Raw genomic sequence first — 22,014 nt, 5'->3', positions numbered from 1 at the left:
ATCAAATAACATTGCCAAGCCTGGCCGGCTCCCTACAACGGTGGCGGCAGAGGCGAGCTACAAAATTCAATATTGATAAACTGTATATTGTCTTCCAGAACCATCACTCTGCCTGACAGCCACTCTCCAAGCCTCCCACCATTAGCAACAAAGAAGGGGGAGATACTGGTTGGTGATGGCTCCTGGGGGGCAGGGAGAGTAGGCAGAGGGAAAACCAAAGGTGGCCAGGGAACCCTGGGGAAGATGAGAAGTCCTCAGTGCCCACCACTTCTATAGCCCCCTACACAAACCAGCCTACTTCAACCCTTCAGACTGCCCTGACCCTGTCCTTCTGGAGGGTTAATCTCAAACAAAACTGCCCAGAAAAATCTAATACTAGTGAGGAGGAAGGGGCCTAGTCTGGTCCCATCTCTGCCACACCTTCAGTGTGGCACTTCACTTCCTTGCATTTCTGCTAAAAAGAAGGGAATGTGCCTAAGGTACCTTCCAGTGCTCACCTTCTCTAATTCTGCAGTTTAGCACATGTCTGCTAAGGCTACTGTCAGATTTTTTTAGGTCCTAAGCACTAAAGAAGTAGGGTTATGATAGTAAGTTTTCTAGGAAAATGTTTAGGACTGTGAGCCCCAGACTGAAGGGCACACCAGACCTGCTCCCACTCCAAGACCTCTGCACTCTGTTCTCTGGGCCACTGGGCACTTCCCCGGACAACGGCACGGCCAGCTCCCTGTGCTCCTGCTCTTTGCTCAGTGCTCAGGTAGGAGGCCTACCCAACCACCCTGTTTAATACTGACACTTGCCCCCACCCCCCGCCCCCTTCCCCTGTTCTACTTTTCCTTTTTTCCACTGCATTTATTACCTTCTAGCATACTATACAACTGAACTTATTTATTACGTCTGTTGTTTATTTTCCATTTCTTACCTCTGGCATGTAAGCTCCACAAGGGCAGGGATCCCTGCTTTGCTCGTGAATGTATCCCAAGCACCAATAACAGCGCCTGACACATAGGAGGTGCTCAAAAAATATCTGCTGAATGAATGAAGCTAAGGTGAGGATGGTACACGTTTGGGTCAGACCCACCTGACTAATTCCATCACTTGCGGCTGGGGGCAGGAAGACGGGTCATTACTTCTGTGCTCTCTACCTTCCGGCAGGATGGCTGCTGGATGCCCCACATCCTCCTCCATCTCCAGCACAGTCTCGAGAACACGCTACTTATGAAAACCTGGATGTTTAAGTGGGATGTTGTGGGCTGAACCCCAACCACCTTCCCAAGTTGCACTCAGTAAGGTTGCTCAGCCCTCCGCCAGACTGCAGTCCCTAATCCAGGCCATCTCAATCTGAAACCCAACCTCTAAGGCCATGATTCTCAACTTCAGTCAGCATAAGAGTCACCCAATAAGCTTGTTCACAACACTTAATCTCAGGCCCCTGGTTCTATAGGATAAGGGAAGGACGCAGGAATATGCATTTCAGCAACTCTCCTACCCCCAAGGGAACTATAATAAGAGGTATTGCTTGGGTCACACCTTGAGGAACTTTGGTGCAGACAGATAGCTAAGTGACTTATTAAGTGAGCCTTATTGCTGTCTCTTCTCTGAATCTACCTAATTTCAGGACATAAGTGGCTCTGCCCAGGATTAGGACCAGAGGAAATGGACCTGTGCGGTGGGCTTGCCATTTTCTTTTCCACCAGAGTTGCAAAAAATTAAAATACCACTTGGAGAAACACGGAAAGAAACTGAGGAAGGGAAGGAGGGCAGCAGTGTGGCACTAGGGTAAAGCACATCTCATGGGTAAGGTCATGTCCCAGAGTGTCTTGACTCTGCACCTTCTATTTTTGACAGCCTCTTTAGCACTTAGGCGCTAACTTTAATACGTCATCTTGGAAAGTAAGCAGATAAAAATGAGCATGTCTAGAATGATGGAAGTATCTACCTCTGTCCATTTTATATGGGGAAATCCAGCATAAATCAGGGGAGTGGCCTGGGCCTGGGCTCAGCTGGAGTGCTTCCAAGGGCTGGGCCCAAAAGACTTTTGCCCAGACAGGCTCTAACAGACAGAACTGAAAGAGACTCAACATTACAACTACCAAGGGCACAACTTCTTGGGGCAACTCTGCCTGTCCAGGAAGGGTGACAGTTAAGCAGATGTTCCCAAGAGATGACACAATGATCATCAATCAGACCTCAGCACAGACCTGGATTCTCAAAGATAGAGGTCTGGGAGAATGGAAACAAGCCAGGAGCAAGAAGGGATATTATGGCTGTCCAGGAGTTCTAGGAGCAAGATGAGGGCTCTGGGAGCCTAGGGGCAGAGGAATCTAGGCAGTTCACCACTTCCTCTGTATGAGGCACTATGTTAACTGATCTAATTTAACAGTTCTGTGAGACAGGGACTATTATTACACTCATTGTACAGACAGAGAAACTGAGACAAGGAGAGGTTAACTACTGAGAGGAGCAGCTAGAATTCCAACCCGGCAGCCTGGCTCCTGAGCCCATTCTCTTAACTGCCTTGCTCACCCACTGGTTCTTGGCCTAAAGATGGGCTGGGAGTTGCCCCAAGTGACAGATCGAAGACTAGTCTAAGTCTCCTGAACCCGAGGACAGCGCTGCAGTTCAAGTCCCTCACCAAAAAGCCAAGAGCAGAAAAGAATTTTATAATGTCAGTGAGGTTCACACACCCCCTCAGTTAAGGGAACTTCTAGGTTCTCTAATTAAGTTGGTTCTCTAGTATCCTATTCTAGAAGCTCTGAACCTGGGATACTTCTAGTCCAGTGGGTCTAGATACATTTCACCATCGTTCAACTAATGAGCACCTATTCCATGCCAGGTACTGTGCTATGCCTGCAAAAGAGCAACGGTGAGAACAAGGAACTACGAGGAGATTGCTGCTGTGCAGTATGAAGCATAAGGCAGAGACACACAGGAGGCAGATCGAAGGGCCTTCCGTGTATACCACATTAAGGAATGTAAACGTTACTCTGAAAGCTATCAAGAGCAACTGAAGGATTTTTAAGCAAGGGAATGATGGTAATATTTGTGCTTCAGAGAGATTACTTTGGTGGCTAGATTTGAATGTGGACAAAATGAGAGGCAGGGGTGATAACAGGAGGTTGTGGTTGGTTGAGGTTAGAAAGGATTAGGAACTGAACAAAAACAGTGGTAACAGGAAAGGGAAGTAATATCAGCTTTCCTTAACTGATGGTAAATAGGTGTGAGTGAAGAGAAAAATCCAGGTTCTGTGCTTGAGTGATCAGGAAGATAATGGAACCACCAACTGGGAGAGTAAACAAAAGAAGTAGATTTGATGGGAAAATAATGGAGTTGGCTTTAGAAATGTTAAGCTAAAGTTTATTTAGATCATCCAGCTGGAAGTACCCATCATGCAGCTGAATATAGGAGTCGGAAGCTCAAGGAAGAAATCTGAGCTGAAGATACAGATTTTGGAATTATTAGGAAATCGGTGGAGTCGAAACCTTGGGAATGAATGACATCAACCAGGGAGAAAATGCTGAGTCAGAAGTGAAGAAGACCACAGGCTCTTAAGATTTCTTAACATTAAAGGGGTAGAGAAGGTGCTTGAGCCAAAAGAGACCAAGAAGGAACATAGAGATACAAATGGGAGAGTGTGTCCCAGAAGCTAAGGGAGAAGAGTTTGAAAAAGAAGAGGTCAACAGGTCAAATGCTGAGGTCCACTGGGTGTGGGCAAAGCTCAAGACCTTGGGACCACTCTAAGCTAACCCACCCAGGCTGCTGACCCAGAACACTGCCTAGGACTGCTACGTTTCATGATCCCCATTTTAATGCCACTGAACAACAGAAACTACTTCTTTATTCATCTTGAAGTTCAGTAGAGAATCACGCCAGGACAAACAGCAGTGTTCCACAGAGCCGCCACGGCAGGGTCACTTGGAAGTCTCTTGAGGGCAAAGACCCACACCTGAGGAAGAAGCTCATGCCGTGGACCCAAAACCCTGAAAAAGTTACTGACTCTCTGAAGACAGTCCCCGCTGAGCCTCAGTTCCCTCATCTGCAAAATGGTTACCAAATAGTCCAAGTGGTTGTGAGGATTAACTAAGCTAATTTTCCTGATGAAAAAACATCTTAGGGGCTGGCCCTGTGGCCGAGTGGTTAAGTTCATGTGCTCCGCTGCAGGCGGCCCAGTGTTTCGTTGGTTCGGATCCTGGGCGCGGACATGGCACTGCTCGTCAAGCCACGCTGAGGCGGTGTCCCACACGCCACAACTAGAAGGACCCACAACAAAGAATATACAGCTATGTACTGGGGGGCTTTGGGGAGAAAAAAAGGAAAAAAATTTAAAAATCTTAAAAAAAAAAATCTTACACTATGGCTGGCTCTTAAGAGTCACCTAATAAATGCTAATATTCATTTCCTTCCTTCTTTTATGGGCTTTAAAGACTTTTAAACCTATGATCTCACACAATTCTTACAACCTAGAGAGAAAAAGGGAAAGCTAGGCTTAGAGAAGTTAAGTACCTTACCAAAGGACACCCAGAAAATTAGCTGCAAAGCCAAGACTGGAACCCAGGGCTGCTAAGTCGCAGCCCAGGGTTTTGTCACCTGTAGCACATCAATGCCCAGAACCCTTTTATAAGTAAATAATCCTTCTATCATTAATCATTATATCTTGCATAAACCTGAAGTTTTAATATAGTAGCCTTATTCCTAACTGGACAAACCTATAGGAGAATTTGCTCTAGGGAACCTGAGCCCTCAGAACCCTCTTAGCCTCCCCAGCATGACAGAACCCAGGACCAAGCACAAGAGCAAAGGAACCTGACTCCTAGCTCTCAGATCTCTTCTTCCAAACATTATCTACTACTAATTTTATCCTTGACTTAGAAGCTGAACCCAGCTAAGCAGATTTCCAAGATCCTTCTACTTGGCAGAATTCCTTCTCAGCCAGAAGACAAGACCCAAGACCCACAATGTCCAGGGCTCACTCTAATCGCTACACTTCATTCCTTTGCTTCTGAAATGCCAGCCTACAACATACCACAAGGCAATGTTCAGTAGGTAAGCCACCTCTAAGTATATATAATATGTTAAATGGTGATAATGCTGTGGAGAAAAACAAAGCAGGGAAGGGGGATAGGGGTGTGTACAGAGGGAGTGGCAAGGGGCAATTTTAAATAGGGTGGTCACAGAGAAGGTGACATTTGAGTAAAGACGTTTCTCTGAAACAAAGATAAAATCAGCTCAAAACATCATCTGCAAGTTATTTGGCCTTTCTAGGCCTCAGTTACGTCATCTGTAGAATAGTGATACTTCAGGACCTGCCTGAAGGTTGGAGGTTGAATGCCTCTGAGCAAAGTGTTTTTGTGGATATAAGCACATTACACTTTAAGCTTTGCTTTGGAAATTTCCTGTTCTATATACAATGTGGGGTAGATATTATTCCCTCCTTACAGATGAGGTGACTGAAAGACAGGCTGATTCCCCCAAATTCAGCCAGCTGGTAAGTGGAAGAAGAGGGAGTAGAACCCAGGTCTTCTGACTCATGGTCCAGAGTACTTTTCTCTACCCTACATGGCCTGGACCGAAGCCGTGGGCAGCTCATATCTCATAACGGGATAAGGATTTCCCAACGGCATGAGCCAGACTAAGGATGGCATTTTGCATTTAGTTCACCATCTCCCTCCAAGGATTCTAGAGCACTATGGACACATTTAAGAGCTGAGGGAGTTTTGTTTCTTTAAGTGATAAAACATCACTTCACCAAGGTCCTCAGAAACGGCTTTCCTTTCACTGACAAATCCTAGTCAATCAAGTAATATTTATCAAGGGCTTTGCTAAGTACCTCACTCCAAGGAAGGAGCTACAGAGTATCTATTAAAAAAAAAAGATGTAATTATAGATAATTCAATTCTTGCCATTAAGTTGTTTTAACAATAATTACTAAATCGCTTTTCCTTCCTCCTTTTTAGGCCATGCAAGCTTTGCCCTGAACCTTGACCATGGGCTTTTGGGGTCAGGAAAGGAGTCTATATGCCTGATTCCCACACTCTCCCCTTGCACATGGTAGGTACTCAACAAAGCTATGGATTAACTGATCCAGCTCTAGGTAAGAAAATTAGGACTTGACTTATTATTCCCCTGTGAGAGTTCTTGCCACTTCACCACGCCAGATGTGGATGAAAGCAGATAAAGACTGTCCGTACACCTAGGTGTGACTGAACAATGCTATCAAGGCTTCTGCTCCACCAAGAAAATTCCTTAGACATAAGGCTGTGCTTGTTCCAGTATTAACTCCCCTGAAGAGTTGTGCCTCCACCATAGTATCAGCTTTCCACGTGATACTGAGTCCACAGACAATGAAAGTGCAGGCCCTGTACCACTACCACTCAGGCCCAGACTGAGGCCCCGAAATCTCCCTGACATGTCTAACGGATCCACTCATTGATCCTACATAGGACCTTACACAAACGGCCTGCTCCAGAGCACACCCTATATCATGACTATTTGAACACGCCCGACTGCCTTCCAAACTGCGAACTCCTCCATAAGAGGGCTCGTGTCTTATCCCAGCACCTAGCACTGTGCCTAATACAGAAAGCAGTGCTTGGAAAGAGTTAGTGCATGCCTAGCACATGCTACCTGTTCCAGACACCATACTGCCCAAATTACCCAGGTCTGGAATCATTCCCTCAGGGCCTTCTGCAGACAGATGTGCTTCTCTTACCCATGTTAAGTCATTATGTCACCTGGGAAGGACACCATGAGAAATCAAGCTAATTAGCAGTGATTAGCTGATTTCATTTATTCACTGTCTCCTGACAGAAATAAGGTCTTTTAGGAATGGGGGTAGGAAAAAATAAAATATGATCAAGAATGGCAGGTAAAGGTCCAGAGCACAGGGTGCCACGATGAAGAGGGATCTGGCAGCCATGCTAGTCAGCACAAGATACAACAGTCCCTGATGGAAGCTCAGGAAGCAGAGCGGGGAAGTGTTACTAACGGCACCTATCCAGGGCAATCTCTGCACGGAATTCAGCAATAAGGGAGCCAAGGATTCCAGATACTTGCATCTTTTTGCTGAGGCTGGACTCTCAGCCTTGGACCTTCCAGTTTCACCTCCTCCTCCCTTCTTCCCTCTGCAGATTACAGAAAAATCCCAAAGGCCAACCAGCCATTTTCCTCTCTCAGCAGCTCCTGGTTAGGAGGAAACAAAAGTTGGCCAACAGGATACTGGCCAACCAGAGTCTGCAAGCACAATAGGAAATAAGGGGGAGGCAATGGAGGAGCTCAAAGTACATTCCTCAGTGCTTACAGCCAGAGCTAGATCCAGGATCACTGGTTTACTGCCAGCTTGGCAAGAAGTTTTGATAAGCTGGTCAATTAAGTCTCTCCAACTGAATACTTCTTCCTATCCTGTATCTCTGTAGGGTTCCTGTCCCAATTATCTCTTTATACACAAAGAAGGACAAAGAAGAATGTGTATTGGGGGGGGGGGGGTGCCATGTTTTTTTCTTTTTTAAATAAAGAATGAATGACAAAAGACTGCATTGTAGAGTGGTAGAAAGGAAACTGGGCTAAAAGTCAAGAAATCTAAATCCAAGGCCTGGCTCTGCTACTCACAAGCTCTGCCACCTTGGGCTGTCCACTTTACTTCCCTGAGCTGGTTTCCTGATGCAGCTGAGGGTGCTGGTCCATGTGATAACCACATGCACTAAGTACTTTCCACATGCTAGGCACTATAAGAAATCCTTCATACTTATTTCTATATCTCATAAAAATCCTATGAAGTAGTTGTTAACTTCATTCTGCAAATGAAGCAACTGAGGCTCAGAAAGAACAGGTGACTTGCCAAAAGCTATGCAGCTGGGAAGTGGTTGAGTTTCAAGGTCAGTTTTCTCCAGCCTCCAAAACTCACTAAGCCATATGCCTTGTTAAATAACCTCCAAACTCCCTTTCAGCTCTAATGCTCTGTAATTTGTTGAATGATCCCTCATCGTCAGTTTTTATTTCATTCATCAGTTCATGGCATCAAGATCAAAATCTGGAAGCTAAATTGCCCAACTTGTACTTTCTATGGCCACAGAGGCAAACACTCCAAATTGATCAAGGATCCTAGATCCCCAGGGCTGGAAGAAGCCTCTTACCCGCTCCACATATTTCTTCTTCCATTACTCACACAGGAGAAAAATCAAGGAAGGCCTTAAGGAACAGCTTCCTGAATTCGCCTATCTCCTTTATTTTTTCTCTAATAACTATTAAGGCAACTGAATTGCTAACGCAGCAATGTTTATTTCTTCTCCTTTAATTTTAGTATTGTTTGTTTGTTTTTCTTTGTTGTTTATTTATCCTGTGTATGTGACCCAAAAGTCAGTTGGGCTTGAAGTTGCCTGTGCCCCTATCATTAGGGCAAGCCCATTCTCACTCTGGGTGCTAGCCAATGCGGCCCTATAATCAAGAGGGCTCTTGGGCCAGCCCACGGCGCAGCAGTTAAGTTCACACGTTCCGCTTCAGCAGCCTGGGGTTTGCCAGTTTGGATCCCAGGTGTGGACATGGCACCGTGTGTCAAGCCATGTGTGGTAGGCGTCCAACATATAAAGTAGAGGAAGATGGGCACAGATGTTAGCTCAGGGCCAGTCTTCCTCAGCAAAAAGAGGAGTATTGGAGGCAGATGTTAGCTCAGGGCTAATCTTCCTCAAAAAAAAAAAAAAAAAAAAAGAGGGCTCTTGACGAACTACCCTTCGGGGCTACCACTCAAGGTAGCCTGACTCACATTCTAAAACAAACAACAAATAGGGAAAAATAATAGCTACTAAGCAAAGAAAGTGTTCAAACAGAAAATAAGCAATTTGTTAAAACAAAGTATTGTGTAATTCTTCAACTTGCCTCTCCCTGTGCCATGGCTGTACGCAGGGTTATGCCTAAATCATTTCAGACATATTAGTGACTGCAAAAGGGAGATACAGACAGGTATGAGGATACTCCAGAAGAGACACAAGATTTAGACAATTAGACTCTTAAAAAAAAGTCTATGTATCTCAGAGAACAGGCCCAGGACAGAGGTCAGAAATAATAGGGGAAAAGTTACCCTAGAGTTTAATCTAAAGAGATCTGTCAATATTTGGCTTGTTCTGCAAGAGACCATCCAGGAGAAGCAATTAACATAAAGCAAATTCAGGGGAAGAGCTGCAGTGTGTCTGTTGCTGGCAGGGGAAATGGTCCTCTCATCACTGACGGTGAATGTATCAACTGAGTTAGTCTTTTTGGAGGGCAACTTCAGCCTCCATTAACATTTAAAAATTCTATCCAGCAATTCTACTTCTAGGAATTGATGAGAAAAATAATTCAATATTCTGTACAATAGCAGTGTTTATAATAATTCCCATCATTAGGGAAATACCTACATAAACTATAGACATTATAGTTAAATTTTAACAGCAGTAAAAAAAATTGAGGAAGATCTTTAGGTAGAGACATGGAAAGATTTCCAAGATATATTATTAAGATAAAAAAGCAAGTCACAGGGGTTGCATAGTGGTTAAGTTCAGCGCACTCGGCTTCGGCAGCCCCAGTTCATGGGTTCAGATCCCAGGCACAGACCTACACCACTCATCAAGCCATGCTGTGACAGCAACCCACATACAAAAATAGAGGAAGACTCACACAGATGTTAGCTCAGGGCCAGCCTTCCTCACAAAAAAAAAGCAAGCAAGTTATGAAAACCTATGTATAGTATGCTCCCATTTATGTAAAAATAAAATAACTATAAAACACTCCCAAACCACATATTTTTGTATATACATAAATATAGAGAAGAGGGCCCAAATACACACAAATTTGATAACAGTGGTTACAAGAATTTGGGGAGTGAGGATCAAGGATACAGATCCCTTATCTGTATTGTTTGAAATGTGTTTTAGAAATGTATTCACAGGTAATGAATGATAACTCAAAAAAAGCCTAAAAATGAACTAAAATATAAAGATCACCTTTATATACGAAACAAAAGATGTTCAAGGTATGTTTTTATTGAAAAAAGCAAGTTACCAAACACTAGGCCTAGTATAATCTCATGATGGAGGTGGGCGGTGGGGGGCAATGAACATCAGCCTGGAGTAAGAGGCCTGAGTTCAAATCTTCACTCTGCCACTTAATGGCCCCTTGATCACGCAAGCTGCTTAATCTTTCCAAAGACTTGGTTTAAGAATTACCTAGCTCATGGGTGCTATGAGGTCTAAGTGAGAATGTCTAAAGTATCTTCCACAGAGCCTGGCACAGATCAGCACTCAATAAATGGAAGCCATTATTTGTATTAAAATAATAAATTCAGTATCAAAACTTGGATCCCTGAGATCATTTCAAAGAGAATCTTTATGACACTTGATTATGATTTAGTCTTAACATTTATCATTATTATTTTTTAAATTACTAATTCTGTGAGTTTCAGTCATTAAATTTTAGAGCTGGAAAGGATCCCAAGAGTTCATCTAACTTGGTGGTTCCCAAATCTAGCTGCACAGTAGAATTAGCTAGAGAGCTTGAGGAGGAAAAGAGGCATTCCAAGGTTCCACTTCAGACTGGATGAGAATTCTGGGAGGTGGGATCGAATGATCTCTATTTGTTACAAACCTCCTATACTTTATAAGCGCTTGCTTACACATGCAGAGAACACCTCTGGGGAGGGAAATGAGGGACAAAGGTGGATGGAAATGTCACTGTATTCCCTTTGTAGTGTATGAATTTTTTACCTACTCAAAAAATAAATCCTTTTTAAAAACTAAATAATAATAATAAGTGGGGCCAGCCCGGTGACGCAGTGGTTAATTTCACACATTCTGCTTCGGTGGCCCAGGGTTCACCTGTTTGGGTCCTGGGTGCAGACCTAGGCACTGCTTATCAAGCCATGCTGTGACAGGCATCCCACATACAAAATAGAGGAAGATGGGCACAGACGTTAGCTCAGGGCCAATCTTCCTCAACAAAAAGAGGGGAATTGGCAGCAGATGTTAGCTCAGGGTTAATCTTCCTCAAAATAAATAAATAAATAAGCTCCCCCAGGTGAATCTAATGCATTCTGGATCCACAGACTAGAATGGATGTCTTTATCCTTTGCCCTAGAAATTCCATTTCAGAAAACTGCAAGATTTATATATAAAGACGTGAGTGTCCATCATAGAAGGAAACAACAATAACAACAAATGTGGAAACATCCTAAATGTCTAACAATAAGAAATGGTTTTACAAATTAAGGTATATCCACAATGGGATAATACATATTTGTTAAGTATTTTTTAATCTGATTTTTTAATAGCATAGGAAAATCTGGCATAATATTAAGTGAACAAAACAGGGTACACATGTGTACAATGGCCTAATCATAATTTTGGAGTGGGAAGATGATGGGAAATGTCCATAAAAAAGTTAAACGAAATACAATACATATAAAAACAAGCCTGTGCCCTTTTCTCTGCACTCCATTGCCTCTCCTCAGCCCTGTGCCTCTTTAGGAACCAGCTTCAAATCCTACTGAGGAGTCTAAGCACTGCTGTCCTGTTGAGTGACCTACCTTACTCATCACATAATTATCTTACTCACTGTCATATTTTTGTAACTTTAAAAAATAAGAGCTCCCTTCAGAGGACAGATATTTGCCACAGCTAGGAAGGTCACAGACTCTAAAGCAACTGTTACGCCCTGATATACGGCTGTATGTTAATCAACACGTTTGCTGAATAGCGAACATGTGAGGCTTTAGGCTACTGCTGTGAGTCCTGCACTCTGCAGCCCTGGGCTCCTGCCTTCAAGGAGCTCCATCTCTGTGGACAAATGAGACACATACATAACAAAGAATAAGTAACAAGAGAAGATGACACAAAAGTAGCACAGGCAATAAGTGCTAGAGGAGTTCACACGCATTTGTATACATACAGAGTGAGTTACTGCACTTCATTGTATACATCTTTTTTTTTCCTGAACCAAAATATAAACCCCTCAGATGTAGCAGTTCTATCTCATTTCTTACCGTTGTATCTAACCAAATGCCTAGTGTGTCTAGCAGATAGTAGGTGCTTAATAAATATGTCTGAAATTAATGATACTCTATGCTTTGCACAGTTAATACGCAAATTTTTTTTTTAAGAATTTATTTTTTTCCTTTTTCTCCCCAAAGCCCCCCAGTACATAGTTGTATATTCTTCATTGTGGGTCCTTCTAGTTGTGGCATGCGGGACGCTGCCTCAGCGTGGTTTGATGAGCAGTGCCATGTCCGTGCCCAGGATTCGAACCAAGGAAACACTGGGCCGCCTGCAGCGGAGCGCGTGAACTTAACCACTCGGCCACAGGGCCAGCCCCAATACGCAAATATCTTTGAGTGAATTAATCATTACAGTACGAGTAAAGGCAAGGAATGCCATCTAAGTGCATGGTGGCTAGGGGTGTAGACAAGACAGTACTTGCTCCTGGTCTATTCCAGACTGAAAGGTTGGGAAACACTGGGGTAGCTGCCAATCAGGAGGCTCTGCTAACCCACTGGACTCCTTCCAGACTTCAGTTCTTGGTGGGGAGCGTGATAGGGGGTTTAGACCCATACTGAATATAGTTTTCATTACTTTTCAGAGGAGAAAAGCAATGACAAGTAAGCTGGCCCCACTTTTTCCAGGCTGAGCCACAGTAGTGACCTTAATGGAATCCTTGGTGCCAGCCATACCTTTGTCAGTTCACACCCAACGTCCCTTCTTCTGCTCCGTATGTAACTCCAGCTGTTCTTCTGTCCCTCCACCCCTTGGTCAAGGACAGAAGCCATGCTAGCCATCAGGCAGTCATCTTTCTGAAGTCCTCACTAGGAATCAGTGCTCTAAACCTCCCAGGGAAGTAATTATCTGATTTGAAGAGAAGGCTCATCCCTGAAAAGTTGACACGACCACAGAGAGCAAACTCAAAGTTCACCCTGAATGCAATGAAGAAAGGGAACAGAAGGAATCCTGATTTTCCCATCCTGGATTTTCTTGGTTCTTCAGGACACAGTATACACTTAAGGATTATTATTTGTCTATCTAGAGAAAACTTTCAAAGTTCATTACCTCCCCTGGCTTTGGGCAAACTTTAACCATTCTAGACAGGTAAGAATTTATCTCCCAAAGAGTTCCTTCAGGAGAGCATGCCACTGCCTTGCAAGGAGGAAGTTCTCCTTCATTTTTAACCTAAAGCACTCCTATTAAAATAGAGATTTATTTCTTTAGAAGACATTCAAGGCAGTAAATTAGCATCTTCTGTATCATTATTTCTCAGGTTATTCATGCATGCTAATGTTTGAGACCCAGAGCTCTACCTTTAGCCTTTAGAGGCTTCAAGACACTTTCATTTCCCCAATGTTAATAATTCTAATTATTTTCCTGTTTAATAGGTTCTACTCTCCATGATTTCCCTTCTCTATCTCTTCCTCCCTCTCTCAGGTTTCTTTCCACTCTTGGATTGTTCATTCCTCATCAACCCTCTGTCCCCTCCCCCACCTTCCCATCCCTAAGTCTCCTAACTGGACACAAGCCTTGCTTTACCATCCCCTCTTTCCTGACCTGGCCTCCTTCCCTGTAGGAATGTTAATTAGCATGTGGGATTTAATTAATTCAGCAGCTAATTAAAAATGGGAGAGGAAGAAAGGGAGAGGAGGGTGAGAGAGACAGAGCCCGCCTCAGTACAGAAGGCACCGCAGATGGTTCTGGGTTGGCTGGCACCATGCCACCGCCCTCCACCCCCCCTCCCCCAACAGCACGCACGGCGAGGGGGGAGGGGCAAAAGTGAAGGGCATAGACTGGCAGAGCCTCTAGACAGGCTCATTCAGTCCTGCCGCTGCTTTGTGCTGAGGAGAGACAGAAAGAGGGAGAAAACGAGAGAAAGGGAGGGAGAAACACAGACAGATCCACCCTCAGGAAGAGCAAAACAAGGGGGCATCACAACGAATGACTCCTCTTCTCTTCAACATGGGAAGAAGCGAAGAGGAGAGCTTGTTCATCCCAAAAGAGAGCCAGCATCTTGGGGTTCCCTGGCTCCTAAGGACCACTGAAGACAAGATGGGAAAAGATAGCCACTGATCCTTCTGAAGAAAAAGGGATAGCTTATTCCGACAACCAGGGACCCACTCTGCAGCCACTCTTCCCATACCACGCTTTTCCTCAGCATGAGCAGCCAATGAGGAAGACAGCTGTTGAAAAAGATGGGGGGCGGAGGGAGTGGGTACAGATGGGCGACGGTGAGCAAATGGACAAGAAGGAGATTTAAAGGAAGAGGAATGAAGGGTGTACGTGAGAAGGGAAGGGAAAAGTGGGAGAAGCAAAGAAGAAGAAATAAATAAAGGAGAAGGAAGAGAAGGAGGTGAGGGGCAGAGCCATGCTTTGTGTCCCAAGATGGATAAAGAGGGCCGGAGTGTCTGTGCAGAGGACTTCCACGTGTTGACCCCGCCCAGCCTAGGCCAGGCAGAGAGGGATGGCAGCACTGTAGGGAGGGGGCAGGAGCAGATCCTTCGGAGGGTCAACTAAGGTGCCGGAGACAGGGAACTCGTCCCACAGGACCTTCCTAAATACTGGATATTTCTGCCAAACCAGGAATTTATCAGAAGCAATGGAGAAAAGCTTCCAAATGAACAGAAAAGGAGGCTAGGATGACAGGAGGCTGCAGAATCCAATTCCAGGAGCTCCAGCGGGGAGATGGGTGAGGAATGGGATTTTTAGCAGCACCCAGCTGGCTCTCTAAGGGTGTCATCTGATACTCTGAGGGAAATACATTAGGGGACTGACTTGAGGATCCGAGGGATGAGAAAGAGAGGAAAGGCTGGGTTTCAGAAAGTACCCGGTTAGCGGGAGGCATCTAGGAAGCTGTGGAGCTTAAAGCCTTAGGAGGGAATAAAGGAGGGCAAGAAGAAGTCTGCCATCAGTGACAGATTACATAAGACTTGACTGAAAGAAATGGAGGAGGAGGGTGTGAAACCAGATGAAGCTTTTCTGGTGTTAACTGCCATAGAGCTGAACGCAATGGCAGACAAGGGTCATTGTAGCTAAGAGACAGGGTTTTCCTGGCTGGGAATTCTGATTTGATCTCTTTACCACCTAGAGCTTCCTATAAGAGCTAGCAGTGAGTGAATCAAAATTGGGAGAGAGGAAGTAGAAACTCAGGGGCTTTTTATTCTCCAGAGCTCAGCTGTGGGGCTAAAGCCAAGGCTGGCAGATGAGATAAAGCAGTTCTCAGAATAAGTTGCTACAGGCTCAAAGTGGAAATACACGAATGCTTTCAGAGCCTGTTTTCTAGTCTAGGTTTTAGTTAACAGGTAAGAACTATAAGAACATTTTAATATAGCCACAATGAGGGTTTTACACTAGATTTAGGACTATCAGTGCTGGTAGGAGGAATCAGGTGGTGATGGAGGCTTTTGTTATTCTAGCGGTCTTGGGACTGAAGAGTTAGTTGCAAATGAGCAGCAAGGTGAGAACGGAGACTCCAGAGGTTCCAGCATCCACCACCATGTACTATCCAGCCCCAAAATATTTTTGAGGGGGTAAAGGCTTTGGGGGTCTATTAGTTAGCAGGAAGGTCAAATTAAATCTGGAATGGGAAATAGAAAACAGGGCTTTGGATATTCCCTACCTTGGCACTGCCGAGGCCCCTCTGAGAGGCTGGACTGCGGAACCCCAAGGGGAATGCGAGTCCCTCCCCGGGGAGCCAGGCACCTCACCAGGCCAGCACACCCCAGCTCTCCCACTGCTGATGCTCTCCCTCAGCAGGCAAACCAAGGCTGGCTTAGACACAAAAGCTAACTGTGCTGCTGGCTTCAAGGCTGTCAGTGACTCTGGGATGAAATGGGAACACTGGCTTCCAAGGAGTAGTCACCCAAAAAGTCAGACTCAGATGTCTGAGAGGATATAGATCCTAATGCCAGCTCTGCTAATGATTTACCTGTACAGTTCAGGACAGTTCACTTCCCCCTATAGGGCCTGAGAGGAAGAAAACAAAAGTCAACCAATTTTAGCTACAGCACCGTAAGCACCTTGAGAAGAAATAGTTAAAACTTCATGACTCTTCTAAAAGGATACTAAAGCTGAAAAGTCCCTACCAGTCACTGCAACGAGTATTTATTGAGCCTTGCTTTTAAGAGAGACCTTAACAGGGATCATCATGTATGTTACATGAGTCCACGATTCCATCTAGAGTCCCTTGAATAGGACAAAGAGGCCTCTGAAAAGGGCAGCAGGAAACTCAGCTGAGGCCACTGGCCCATCGCCTCCAACCAACGTACACACCTTAGGAGGGCAGAAGAGCAGGCAAGAGGTTTCCACAGGCACCTCCAAGGCTCAGACAATAAAATGAAGGGTGTGGCCTTCTAGCCCATTTTTCACTGTGGCTCTTTTCAGGGCTCTTCTGTGCAGACAAATCTGCCTCTGTCCCTAGTCCAGGAGTCAGCTTTGACTCACACAGGCTAGGGAAATGGAAGCCAGTCATTCTGGGGCTGGACTTAAGCTAAGGAAGACCTCCTCCCACCAAGGAACAAAGGAAAGAGGCCAACTGTCCATCTTGTGGACAATTCAATTCCTAGGGCATACACAAGGCAAAGACTCAGCACTGTTATCCAAGGAGTTACTAGGATGCTATTAATCCATAAAAATAACTCAATAAGACGAAAACTAGCCATCCTAGAAATTGGATAACTTTACAATCAACAACACTGCTGAGGTAGCCCAGGGGTTATACTGGTCACACAATGAGCAGGCTCCAGATAAAGTTAAGAAGCAAAGTAGAGCAAAAGCTAGGGTAATGGTCTGATGAGTTTGGACTACATTCTGGAAAGACTAAACAATAAAGGGAGCTATGGCTGAATGGGGCAACCACGTGAACTCAGCTGAGATAAAGGACAGACATGGAATGACAGAAGCAGGAAGCAGCCTACAACAGTGAACTGGGGTCCTACAGCCGGAATAGTGCTCAGCAGCTACCTGACAGCCAGGGTGCCCATCAAACAGGTGTCACAGCTGCCCTGGCAAGGACCTTCTTAGGACTCAAAAGATCAATAACAGGACATCACCTGAGGGACCAGAGAACAGGTTTTAAAGCATGGTTTTCCTTCAGAGTCTTCAAAATACAGAATAACAAAAGCACAGCTATCCTTAGTGATCTACACCAAAACTTTTTGGATGAAGCCCATATTATCTGAATTCTTGTGACTCCGTATCTCCCATTTTCCCAGCATGTGGAACCAAATTCTGCAGATTCAGATAACATGGTATCCCTTGCCAGCTGAACTCTCACTATCCAAATCCAGAAACTGAGTAGATTTGGCAGCAAAGGATACCTTTGCTTTCCCATCTCCATTCATTTCCCTCACAGAGCCTCGTCATGCTCCTGACCTAGCCCTCCACACTGACCCCTCAGTTCCCCTCACCCTGTTCTCCTCTAACCCCCTCTCACCCACAGCCTCTTTCATTAGGAGAGTCATCTGTAAAATGCCAATGGTAGAAGAAATAAAGAAAAACAAAGGGAGTAAGGAAGAGGGTAGATTTTAGATAGGGGAGTGAGATGGAAACCCTGCAGACAGACAGAGAGAGAAATAGAGAAAGCAAGAAAGCTGGAGCAGGGGGGAGGGGACGATGGCACTGCGGAAAAAAAGAGCGCCACAAAATTAATTTGAGGAAGGGAACAGTAGAGGAGACGTCGATGGAATAACAATCAGGCAGTGGAGGGCTGGGGAAAGGGGGAGGCTGCCAGGGGGTGGGGAGGAATGGGGTTGGGGAGGAGGGCCGTGCTCACAGAGCAACAGCAGCACCACCTATGGGCATGGGGAAGGGTTACAGACAGCAACAAAAGAGGCCCCCACCTGGGCACGGGGGTCTGGGGTGTAGGTGGGGAGGGAGAAGCCACAGCTTCTGCCCTTCAAACCTCTCCGTAACATAACATGCAGGCTAGAAGAATAAATTCTATATGGCTCTCCTGGGAAGAGAGGGACTTAACAAGGTAAGGGAGGGAGGACAGAGAACTCCTGGCTTTTTCCATTCCAAGGGGGTTTCCCCTTCAGAATCCAGGCAGTAGAAAAGGTATGAAAGGGGAGGAATGCTGGGACTGAAATGAGCATGTGCACCTGCTTCTGCTTTCATTAGCTGGAGAAAGGATTTTATCTTTATTTCCAAGTGATTTCCTCTCCCCACTGGATGGTGGAGTACAGCTCCCTCCCTGGGGCAACGGATGCCCCTCACTCAGCTGCTTCCTCTCAGCATTGCCATGAAACTCCCAACTATCATTAGAAAGCCCCAGGGAGCCACCAAGCTCTGAGAAGGAAAGGGAAGGGTCCCCCCACCAGTCAAAGAGACCTGGGGGGAGGGTGGAAAGAATGAAAGAGAGAATGCAAAATCTCTGCAGAGGGAGGGGAGAGAGAAATGTGCTCAGTGGTATTTGTTGTGCTTCCAGGGAGGAAGGATCCGTCACATTTTTAATAATAATAAATACATGAAGACAGATTTGCCAGCACTGCTCTGGCTCCTTGGGAAGTGTGGGGGAGGGGAGCCAATGCAGCTGCAGCAAAGACCAGTATCTCCCCTCCCCTCCCCCATTAGACAGGCTCAGTATTGCAGCAGCCTCCTCCTCCCCCTCTAACTGCAGTCCTCCCCATCACAGCCCACCCTTCCCATGGTCCCTTTACACAGCTCTGGCCTCCACCTCTCTCCCTCTCTCCATTACCCCCAACCCTAGACTCTATCCTTTCAGCACTGGTCCTCATTTAACAGTCTCACTCTACCTCTCAGAAGCCCTAGTACCCACACGGCACTCCCCCAAATCTTGAGGCCCCACTCTCTCCTACCAGTGCCCTTTGCAGCTGACAGTAATCTTCCCCATCCAACACCCCCACAGTAGTCCAGCACATTTCAGCATCTCCTGGATTCCACCAAAAAAGATTACTTTTTTTCCCCATTTTTATTTCAATGTGACCTCCTTTCTCACAGCCTTAAATATAATGGCCATCAAATGTGCTTGTGTTCAGGGGGTGTCAGGGCCTCGGGACTAGGTGACTACCGCCACCTATTGACCCAAATTTGTTCAAGACAGACCTTTAATACACTTCTTACACAGCGATGCTCTGTTATTTCAAAAGCATCAATAGCTTAAACATGCAAAGGCATGGCTCTTGGGGCTTCTCTGCGACCCTCTGAACAATGAGATCAAAGAAATACAAAAGCAAGACTGGGCAGAGCGCCAAAGAAATGATGCCTTTCTCCATGGCACAGGCAGAAAAAGAGGCTGAGCTCAAAGAATGGAAAAGCAACTTTAAGTCTCCTCAAGGGTCTGTAAGCAATGATGAGTACGGGACAGACTGAGTCTTTCTCAAGGGCTGTTAAAAATCTTGTGCATCACAATATGAATGTTGTTACCAATAGAGCAGAAGTCAGATTTCACTCATATGACTCCATCAAGTTGGCCAAATCTCTGGATAAGTCTAAACATCAACCTGAGGTTTGCACACCTAAAAGATCCCAGGGAAGACAGGGACACCCAGGACTGTTGCTCTGACTGAATCCACACCAGTCAGAACTGGAGACTGGACAGATAAACTGGGCTCTGTAAAGGGGCAGGTCTACAGCACACAGCTCTATGTACCTTCCACCAACCCAACATAAGGAAAGAGATGGGGCAACTTGAACTCTCCGTGGTGCTGAAAACAGACACAATCAAGTCATCGTTTCCTCATAAATGAAACATTTTTCTAATAAGGTATCCATGAAGACTGCTGTGAACTCCTGACAAACATTTCCCCAAGCTTTCAGAAAATTCCAATAAAACAAAGCTTTAGAGGCAAAAACAGCCTTGGTCAAACCCTATTCTCCACTCCCTCAGATGAAAAAACTAAGGTAGAGATGCTAAATTATTTGTCCAGAACAAAGGCAAGACTCCTCTTACCACTACATGATAAAACTAAACAGGTGCTGATGTGCACTAATGACAGATATTACTTAGTGAACATTGAAAATGATCTGTTGTTAGAAATGCACTGAGGAAATCTGACATTCATGTGATCCAAATGATCAGAGAACTGAATCTGTGCCTAAAAATAGGAGAAAGAAATGCAAACACCACCAGCTATAAAAAAACCCTGAAATTCTTAAGTTCCCTTGCTCTACTACTGTTAACAGTGGTTTTCAAACTATATTCTATAAAGATCCCTCGCACTTCTCAGAAATCTTGGAGAAGGTGGGCCATAAGATGGAGCTCCAGAACCCTCCATCCCCACTCAACCAAAGTAACCTCACTCACGCCTCTATGTCTGTTTCAAACATCGAGAATCCATGTAAAACTTTGTCAATAGTGCACTCTAAACATTGTTTGATGACTCTGGTGCAAATATTCTCAGAAATTATTCCTCTTTTTGTTGGAAAATTCTTTCAAATAATGCCTGTCACCTAGAAGGCTAGGGGTAACAAGATGTCCTGGGATAAAAGACTGGATTGAATGATTATATGATCCACAATGGCAGGGATTTTTTGTCCGTTCAGTTCACTGCTATACCAAGAGGCCAAAATAGTATCTGGAACTTGGGGTTTCTCAAATAGAAAGGGGGAAGTGGGGAGTGGGGAGCTAAGGGTTATAATCTACCTACCAATGTTTTTTTTTTTCTTTTTTTAAAGAAAAACCTTGAAGATTTTCATAAACCTCAGGCCACCTGAGGTCCTCCATCTTCTGTGTTCCCCAAGTACTGGTTCTCTAACTTAACAGCCATGTCACCTTGGGCAAACAACCCAAGTCTTTAGTTTCCTCACTAGTAAAATAAAGATGGCATATATTTTACAAGGACCAAGTGTAAAGCACTTAGGTCAGTACATAACACAAAATAAGATCTTAAAAAAAAAGGCACTTCCTTTCCCTTGGCAGGTCCCATAATCCAAAAATCTTAATAAATTAGAAGCAAATGCAATAGTTACTATTCCTAAATAAGAAGTTAATGTGGAAGACCTAACTAATTAAAGCACCTTTGAACAGAACCTCTTGTCCAGTTAATTCAGCCAGAAAGGGAAAGGAATCTCTAAATCTGTTCTCGTGGCTCTTTGCTTAGGTTCACTTGAGGAAACAGAAGTATGAAGGCCCTAGGCACATCAGGCTCCCTCAGATCTGCCAGGGACAAAAGTTAGGGGCCCCAGACACCTATTTTGATGTCATCCATGAAAAACAGCTCTAGGCTCTTTGGTTTGGAGGGAATCTCAGTGCTTCAGTCGAACACATTTATTTTTCAGCTGAGAAAAATTAAAGGCCAGAGTTAACAGAAGACAGTACTAAGTTGTCTCCTAACTACTTTCTATCAGGCTGCAGCTGACTGAAAAGACCCCTGCCCCAAGTGGGAAGACCAGTATAAATCCAGATCCATAGGATTCGGAATCAATAGGTTTTAGTGATGTAATGACCCAAATCATATCCCTCTCCATGACAATGATCAGGAATGCCAGACACTAAATTAGGTGTTCCTGAGACCCCACGCCCTTAAAAACACTCCAATGAATTAAGTCAGACTCCTCAACTTCTCGTTCCGTTCCTTTTTCACTTCCTGTATTATCTAAGGCCTGAGAGATCTCTCACCAACAGAGAAGGTCATTCTCCGGAAAATACAGGATCTCAGATTCGTAATTCCCACCAGTCTCCTGACTTGGGCTGGTATTTCTGCAGAATTTTCATTCTTTTGGTCTTCAAGCTAAGAATCTTCTGTCTGCCTATTTTCTGGCATTCTTTTGCAAGCTCTTTGTAAAAGGGCTGGCATTACTGACTGATAAACTGAGGTTTTAGTTGAAAGAAGGTCAAAGAGGCTGAAAAACACAAAACTATACCTAGTCTTCTCATTTGCTGTACTATTCTCTCCAGATACACTCTACTGACCAAAGATCAGCACTACGTTCACGCTATTTTAGAAAGAAAAACATTCAGAGAAGTGGAGACAAGAATAACTCTTGCTGATGAGGAACGGCTCTATCTCGCTTTTAATTATAGTCAAGCGCCAAAGGTTTCCTGAACCACTAATGCCAC

The 22,014-nt window shown here is 44.8% G+C and overlaps 1 protein-coding gene across 4 annotated transcripts in view; it reads right to left on the bottom strand.

Moving 5' to 3' along the window:
* The window catches only part of NGDN (neuroguidin), a 62,871-nt gene that overhangs the window by 33,436 nt on the left and 7,421 nt on the right, over positions 1-22,014 (bottom strand). For all 4 annotated transcript variants that reach the window (XR_011428306.1, XR_011428305.1, XR_011428307.1 and 1 more), the window contains one exon: positions 920-1,024. The gene's annotated coding sequence lies outside the window, so the exon portion shown is untranslated. The remainder of the gene's footprint in view (positions 1-919; positions 1,025-22,014) is intronic.

This window comes from Equus caballus, chromosome 1 (genome assembly GCF_041296265.1).
Source record: "Equus caballus isolate H_3958 breed thoroughbred chromosome 1, TB-T2T, whole genome shotgun sequence".
Taxonomy (NCBI): Eukaryota; Metazoa; Chordata; class Mammalia; order Perissodactyla; family Equidae; genus Equus; species Equus caballus.
The sequence above is the reverse complement of the archived record's forward strand: the minus strand, read 5'-3'. Positions and strand labels throughout refer to the sequence as shown.